Genomic DNA, 8787 nt, shown 5'->3' on the forward strand with positions numbered 1-8787 from the left:
TAGAAATGCGACACAGTTTTGCCGGAAGTAGCATTGTCCTTATAGCTTTCTTGCAGGAGGATTATCCAAGCGAGGCAGGAGTCATGGACAGAGAAAGGTGAAGGGATGAAAGGGATAGAGTGTCCAGTGGCATGTGGTAGCAATCCACAGATCCAGCAATTAGTGGCATTGGCGGCAAGATTGTGTTGGTGGAGCAACTGCACAATAGAGTTATTCCAGAACTCCTTATGCCTTTCTCGGAGTTGAAAGTGAGATCAGATGGTGTTCTTTCATGGTGGTAGGTTGAACGGTGGTCAGCAATGTCTTATGAGCAGGTGCGCTCTCCTCTACAATCCAGAAGGTGACCACGAGGAGAAGGCAAAAGAGAAGGGTAATGAAAAGTGCAATAGTCTTTGAGCTGTGCATTTTGTCAGTCTTTGGGTTTCTGTAGTGGATCTTCGGACGCCCGGTTGCTTCCATCATCTTCATGTTGGGTGCTTCCATCATCTTCAAGGGACTCGGTAGCGGGCAGAACCACAGAATTTGTTTAGTTTCTCTCCTGGAGGCCTTTGAGGTGATTAGGCTACCGATCTGAGATTTCAATTTAGTCCGTGGTCGGCTTAGCCGAAGTTCCCTCCTTTCGTCTTAGGTTATACCCTTCCTTGGATGGCACAGTGGGATCGGGATATTTCATTAATTCAAGTGTCTCTGTATCCGGGTAGCAGCTCAGGGATGGTCGGTCTTTGTCCAGGGGTTCCTCTTGGGCGGTGATGTTGTCGGTTGTCGTCAGGGTCGGTGATATCTTCTTACAATGGTGTGCGTGCAGCCAATTACGCTTCCCCTCCACTCGAAGAGCTGTTCGGGTGGTGATTAGGACTTGCAGGGGGCCTGTCCACCGGGGCTCCAGACTCTTGGTGCGCTGGAAGTTACGCACTAAGACAAAGTCACCGGGTTGGATGTCGTGCCCGGGGCCCCTGGAAGCATCGGGAATGGCCTGCAGCACCTGCTGATGGATAACAGACAACGTTTTAGTTAGGTTGTGCAAATAGTCAGACATGAGGACGTCCGGGACGTCGTGGATGGATGTCGGTTTCGGTGCAGTCCAAAGGTTCATGGGCCGCCCGAAGACGACCTCGTAGGGGGTTAAGTGGTGTTTGGTGGGGGTGGAACGCATTGATAGCAATGCTAGCGGGAGAGCATCTGGCCATTTCAGTCCTGTGGTGGCAACTATTTTTGCTATTTTAATCTTCAATGTGGCATTATGTCGCTCAACCAAGCCTGCAGATTGGGGATGGAAGACCGCATGGAACTTCTGTTTTACACCCAGCCCCTTTAAGATGAGTTGGATAACTTCGGCTACGAAGTGGGGGCCGTTGTCGCTCCACAGAATTCGACAAAGGCCGTAACGGGGGAAGAATTCTTTCAGCAATACTTTTGCGGTAGTCATAGCAGTGTTGTCGCGGGTTGGGTAGGCTTCCACCCACTCGCTGAAGGCACACACAACGACAAGTACGTACTTCAAACCTTGGCACCTTTCTAACTGGATGTAGTCCATTTGTAGGACTTCAAAGGGGTGATTAGGAACCCCAAACCCTCCCCGGGGTACAGCAGTTCCTTTCCCAGGGTTGTGTTGGAGGCATACCAGGCATTGTTGGACCAGACGTTTGGCTGAGTCTGGGATTTTGTCGTTGTGCCAGACTTTGGAGATGAGTTCGATCATGGGGGCAGACCCTATGTGTGCGGGGGAGTGTGCCATGGTCAGCATGGGAATCAGGTATGAGTCAGGTAGCAACCATTTGTTCGTGTCTTTAGTTCGCCAGCAACCATCATCGTCCTTCAATCCCACCCGTGCCCATTCAATCAATTCGTGTGGTGAGCTGGCTAATTGGATGTCCCTAATCGTTTCCCTAGCATCCTTCCATTTCTCAGTTTGTGACCTGGTCACGTACATGCGGGTCGTAGACCTATTCTCGGCAGTGGTTCGGGCAGTAATGTCAGCTAGAGCATTTCCCTGTCCTATAATGTCTGTCACCTTCTTGTGTGCCTGGCATTTGATCACAGCCAGCCGTGTGGGGAGGAGGACTGCTTTGGTCAAGGCGGAGACTAGATCTCCATGTAGGATGGGTGTGCCATGAGAGGTCAGGAATCCCCTCTCCTTCCACAAGAGCCCAAAATGATGAACCACCCCGAAGGCATACTGGCTGTCTGTGTAAATGTTTGCAGTTGTCCCTGCTGCTAGGATGCATGCTCGTGTGAGAGCAATCAGTTCAGCCGCCTGTGTGGATCGCTGTGTGATGCGGGCTGTCTCAACAACTGTTCGGGCTATGGTGACTGCATAGGCAGCTGAGGTGGTGCCATCGGGGAGCTTGATGCATGAGCCATCTACCCACAGTTCTCCGTCAGGATCCGGGAAGGCAGTATCTCGGAGGTCAACCCTACTCTTGGTCTGTTCGTCGGTGAGGGTCACGCAGTCATGTATAGGGGACGCATTGGGGTCAGCGTCAGGGAGAGGTAGTAGAGTAGCTGGATTCAGAGTGGTGCATCGTTTCAATGTGATGTGGGGTGCAAGCAGAGTCAGTTCATAACCAGTCAGTCGTGCGCTAGTCAGGTGTTGAGTTTTGGTCTGGTTCAGGAGGGTGTCAACCGCATGGGGTACTAATACAGTGAGGGGGTTCGAGAGCACGATCCCCTCACTTTGTCGGATAGAGACTGCAGCGGCGGCTACTGCTCGAAGGCAGGCGGGCAAAGCTCTGGCTACAGGGTCAAGAATGGCAGAGAAGTAGGCACAAGGGCGTTGTTTAGAACCTATGGACTGGGTTAGGACAGACAACGCGCATCCCTCCCTTTCGTGGGTGTAGAGGGAGAAAGGTTTAGTGTAGTCTGGGGTTCCTAGGACTGGTGCTGAGCAAAGGGCATCTCGCAATTCTTTGAAGGAGGATTGGCATTCGGGTGTCCAGGGGAGGGGGAAGGGGGCATCTTTAGCCAACAGGGAAAGCAGAGGTTTTACAATGAGGCTGAAGTTTGGCAGCCACTGTCGACAGAAGGAGGTGAGACCAACCAGGGACCGCACTTGCTTCTGCGTTTTGGGGACAGGGGTTTCTAGGATGGTCTGAATTCGGTCAGGTGTAAGTTTCCTCCCGTCTTTGGATAGTAGGTGGCCTAGATATGTCACTTGGGGTTGGCAGAATTGCAACTTCTTCCTGGAGACCTTGTGACCGTTTTCCGCGAGGAAGTGGAGGAGGTGAATGGTGGCTGTGACAGCAAGTGGAGTGGTGTCGGCCACCAAAAGAATGTCATCGACGTACTGTATTAACACCACTCCATCGGGTAATTGGACTGCATCTAGTTGTCTCTTGAGGGCTTGGCTATAAATGCTGGGACTCTCAGTGTAGCCTTGGGGTGCCCTACAGAATCTGTACGAACGGGCTTTTAAAGTGAAGCCGAACAGGTAGCGGCTGTCTGGGTGGATGGGGATGGAAAAGAATGCGTTCTTGAGATCAATAACGGTAAAGGTGGTGGCAGTGGACGGAATCAGGGTGAGGATGGTGGTGATGTCTGAGACCACGGGGTACTGAGGTATGACTACTTTGTTAACTTCTCGTAAGTCAACAATGAAGCGGTATGCTTTCTCATCTCCCTCGCCTTGCTTCTTTACAATGGGTAGGATAGGGCTGTTGCAAACATTACTGACTACTTCTTCTACCACTCCTGCATCGACTAGGGACTGGATGATTTCCACCAATGCCTTCTCGCCTTCGGGCGATATCCGATACTGTGGAAGCTTTGGGAGCACTGCGTCCGGTCGGACGGTTATGTGTACAGGGTCGATCACCATGCGCCCTACATCTGAGTCGGTTTTAGCCCATAGATGTGAGGGTAATGTGTCGAGTAGGGACAGGTCAGCATCGGTTATAGAGAACATACGTCGTGTGCGACAAGGTCTGAACAGATCTGGGCTATCGTGCAGGATGACTCGAACTCCGTCTGGGGAACATCTGATGGTAGCTCGGAAATGTTTTAGCAAATCGAGTCCCATAATAGCATCGGGGGTGTTGGAGGAGAGCAGAAATGTCGTGTCAGTGGTGTTATCTTCTAAGTCAAAGGAGATTGGTGCTGACAAGGGGTTAGTGGAGGGCGTTCCATCGAAGCCTATTGAGGTTACGTGTGAGCCAGACAAGGGTGCCCTAGGAATCAGTCGTTTAGATAACGCACTACGTGTCGCCCCAGTATCTACCAGAAATGGAGACTTTGTGCCCAAGACCTTAGCAGTGACGTAAGGACCTTGCTGGTCAACACGGAGTTCGACTGGATCCCTCCCTTGCCCCTGGCGGTCCTATGCAAAGTCAAGGGTGCTTTCGTAGTCGGACTGCTGGCACTGGTTTTGTCGGGGGCGATCAAAGGTGTTTGGTCTGCCTGGCCTGTCGTTGATGGCGTCGTTCGTGTACCCTCGTCCCTGTCCTCTACTTCTGGGGTCATATGCTATGTCTCTGGTGTCCCTATTTTTGTTCATTTCCAGAAGGACCGGGCACTGGGATTTCCAGTGTCCGAACCCTCTACAGAACGCACATTGGTTCCCATCTAAGTCTCTTTGTCCAGTGTAGGGTGCAGGTGTATGGTCTCTAGGGGGTAGCTTTCTAGGGGCGTTTGTTTGGTAATTTCCTTTAGGGAGCTCCCTTCCTATGGTCACCCCTTGCAACTGTGCTATCATTACCCTCTCCTTCAGTTCCTTTTTCTTTCTCTCGGACGCCCTATCGTTCTCATTCTTTTGATGTTCGTAGTACTGGGCCATCTGGAGGATTGCTGCGGGTTTGGAGGCTTGTGGTAAATAAAATATTACGCTCTCAGACTTTTAAATATTATCAATAGGATCATGCATAAAGCAAGAGGCTGAGTCTGTGGTATCAGATTCATAAAGGGCTTTATTCCAATAACTCGAGTCAAAGGGAGAATATCTCCATCACCAAAAAGGATCTGGACGGGGCTGAAAAGTATTCTCGATATTCTCAAAACATTATTCACAGAGTACAGTATATATACATTTCTCAATTGTACGTAAGCAAAAGAGCAAGAGAGAATGAGATAAGAGCATGTGGGCGTGTAAGTAGGCGTGAAGGTGGGCGTCCATGTGGGCGTCCACTTGATGATAAGGGGTAAATTGTCATGTGTGGGTGGATACCTGGAGATGATTTCGCAATGTCAGCAGAAATACTTGGCAGAGATGCGCGCTCAGCAGCATGACGTGTAATTGACGTGCAACTAGGGGGTGAAGGGGACTTGACATTTAGCTCTACATGTGGAGACAAAAGTCTGGGGTTATGTCAACCTAATCCCAAATCATATCTAATATCCTATGTTTAAAGAACTATGTTATCCACAAGGGAAGGGCTCTCGGACAGAATCTATTCTATACTGACTGTGTGTGTGTGTACAAGCGTCTAAGTGTCTACACTGAATGCGAGGGGATGGGAATATTCCATGATGACAGGGCTATGAATTACTTGCATGAGGGCAGAGAAACCGGGCCTTTTGCTTGGTAACTGGAGGAATGTTTACTTAAGCTACTAGGCAGGAATGCATCGGCTGAGGGGGAAGCAGATAATTCGAAGGTGAAATACAGCTCTTGGCAGAGAATAGGCTGATGTCAGGCTTCGTGGGCCGCACAGAGAATGAGACAAAGTTCATGGTCACAGATGCAGGCTCAAGCTGAAGCTGTCAGAGGCAGAGAGCAGGGAAAGGCTTTGAGGACAGAATCGGGCCTACTTGCCTGAACTGTAAAAATGGAGTAACTTAGCCATATAAAGTCGGTGGCCTTTCATACTTAGGAATCGAATATCCAGCCTATTCATGGCGGATCTGACAGAGGACATGTTGACGGTGGACGCACATGTATTTGCGTCTTCATAACTGGAACTGGAGGGAACATACATGTATTTGTAACATGCACATAGAACCATATAGAACCGTTGGGGTCCAAGATAGGGGACATAACTGATCAGGGAAATCCACATTTCCACATTCCCTCCTTGTCCCCTACTTGCCCGTCAAGAAACATCAATCTTCATTAATCCATCGATTTGCTCATGGAGCATCATTTCTTCTTCTTTCTTCTTCCGGGATCTTGAGCGAAAACCTTGATGTGGAATACACGATGTGGCACACAGACCACAAATCGCTGGTCCACATTGCAGGCATAGACAGCAACTGAATAGTATGAGAAGGCCAATACCTAGGAAGGATAGGACCCTCCATCCAAAGGTAGATAATACACTCCAAAACCAACCGGACCAAGTCCAGGTGCCTGGATTCTGGTGTATCTGGCTTACAATCTTATGAAGGCGAGTTATGGCTTTATATACAGATGGCGAATTTTCTGGTATGAAAAATGCAATAGCTTGATCCGATGACCCTACAAGCTCCGCCCCTATCGGCCAGGATAACGTCAAGGACAAGACTATTTTGAAGCACAACAATCCGCATAGCAGACTGCTCTTCTGTTAAATTGCCTAAGGCGGAAATAGTTTCGTTCACTACTGCTTCAAGGGTTCTGGTTAATCTACGTATCAGCTTACTATTGGTAACTGTACCTATATAGGGAAAGAAACCTTTATTGAAATCTGTGTATTTTTCCCATGCTGTTTCAGTGTAATTGACAATTGGGAGATCTCTCTGCTGTCTATTGTGTACTAAATGAGTATTTCTATGAGAATCAGGAGGAGCTAGGAAAACAGGTGGTAGGAGGAATGCTATGTAACAGGTACCGTCCCAATCTAGAGGTAAGCGTATATATGCGGTCTGGCCACATATAAAGTAGGAATGACGAGAAGCTCTAAATGTAGACTTGCCTTGATCACTGAATTTTATTACAGTGGTGCATTTACTATGGCCCATGTGTATGGAGCCATTCTTTCTTATACATAATTCCTCTTTTACTGGGAATACGGACATGGCGGGCAAGATTGGTGTAGCTTCAGATTCAACGTTCAGGATCATGAGGTTAAGTGTAAAATTACCTAATCCATATACTTCATTTCTTAGATCAGTTCCTGTTCTTTTGGGAAGTCCCTCCTTGTTAGGGTAGCAGACTTTAAGCAAAAACTAAATTCAGGTTTCCCCATACCCAGTTGTCTTGATAAACTGCGGAATTCGAATCTAGGGAATTAATCAAACTAAACCATGCTCCACAGGAGCCATTGTGTGTGAACGGATAGAGAATAAAGGGGCAAAACTCCCTTATAGTTCTGATAGGGGGGGAGTCGGCCACAGACCCAGCAGTCTGTAGTATTGCTAGTCTGATGTGAATGGTGCAGCATCTGAATAAAGGTATTGTTGCGTAAGGCAAGTCGATATGATAGCTCATAGGATGGCAGATCACTAAATGTGTGCTTTATGGTATCATTAGTGGAGGAGTGTAAAAGTGAGGCAATAGGAGGAAAAATAGCATGTAGTATTAAGCTGATACATATTATCGTGATGCTCTTAAGATATTGAAAAATTACAGTCACTATACATCTATTTGCTTCTTATCTAACTCTCTTATTTCTGCTTTATGTTATTGTCCAAGATCTTATGCGAGCCAGAATACATGTTCAACCGCTTCACCACCTAGTGGACTTAATTGATCAAACGGGTTCTGACTTTTTGAATCAAGGTTTAGCTTTGTGGAAACTTCTGGGCATTCTCCTCTAGAAAATGTTGTTCAAAATCCAAGTTCAAAGTTTTTTTTTCTTTGTAAAAGAGTGGTGAAGGTGCACTTTGACTTTAACGGCCGTCCCCGTGGTCCAGAGCACTGACTTCGGCGCCTGTCATCCAGGAGCGATGGAGTATTCTTTGACCTGGGTGTTGTCAGGGAAGGCGGCAGCAACCTGCGAACAACAAGAGAGTAGTGCAGACATCAAGGAAGCCAGGTAATCTGTCAGCATGTTACTGTCAACATAAGTAATCTTTTAGGCATTGTAGTGCCCACATATTTTGGTGGTCTACCAAAGACCACTTCATAGGGAGATAAGCCTGTTCTAGAATGAGCTACAATTCGCATGTAAAAGAGGGCAACCGGCAGGGCTACCATCCAGTCTATACCTTTGTCTGCGCAAAATTTTAATGTCTGATTATGTCTTTCTACAAGGCCTGCTGCTTCAGGATGTCGCACACAATGGAATTTCCAGGTATACCCTAACAGAAGGGACACCTGCTTCATTAGTACCAGGACATATTTGTAACCTCTACATCTGTTTATTTGGATATAATCCATTTGGAGCACTTCAAAAGGGTGGTCAGGTGGATGGAATCCACCTTGTTCCATCGGAATGCCTTTACCTGCATTGAATTGGCAACAGATCATACATGTTCTGACCTTTTGTTTCGCTGCTGCACGCAGGTGCTTGTTGAACCATATATTCTGTAAGCTATCTATCATTGCTTTCTCTCCTAAGTGTGCAGGACTATGTGCGGTATTTATAATCACTTGTACCATGGTATCAGGAAGAAACCATGTGGATTTGCCCTTTGTCATCCAACCTTGATCAGTCAGTACCCCTCCTTGTTCCGATCATTTCTTTAATTCGTCTACAGTAGCATGTGTCTGAATGTCTTGTACATCCCTGGAAGGATCCCTAACTGTCATGGCTTTGGACAGTGATAGTATCTGTGATTTTGTCATGTCTAGTGGGGTCTGAGCTGTCTGTTTAGCAGTTCGGTCTGCCAGATCATTGCCTTGGGAAATGGTATCTGTGGCTCTAGTATGTGCTTTACATTTTAGGATAGCTATGGCTGTTGGTAAATGTATTGCTTCCAGTAGGGCTTGAATAAGGG

Source organism: Triturus cristatus, chromosome 7 (genome assembly GCF_964204655.1).
Source record: "Triturus cristatus chromosome 7, aTriCri1.1, whole genome shotgun sequence".
Lineage (NCBI taxonomy): Eukaryota > Metazoa > Chordata > Amphibia > Caudata > Salamandridae > Triturus > Triturus cristatus.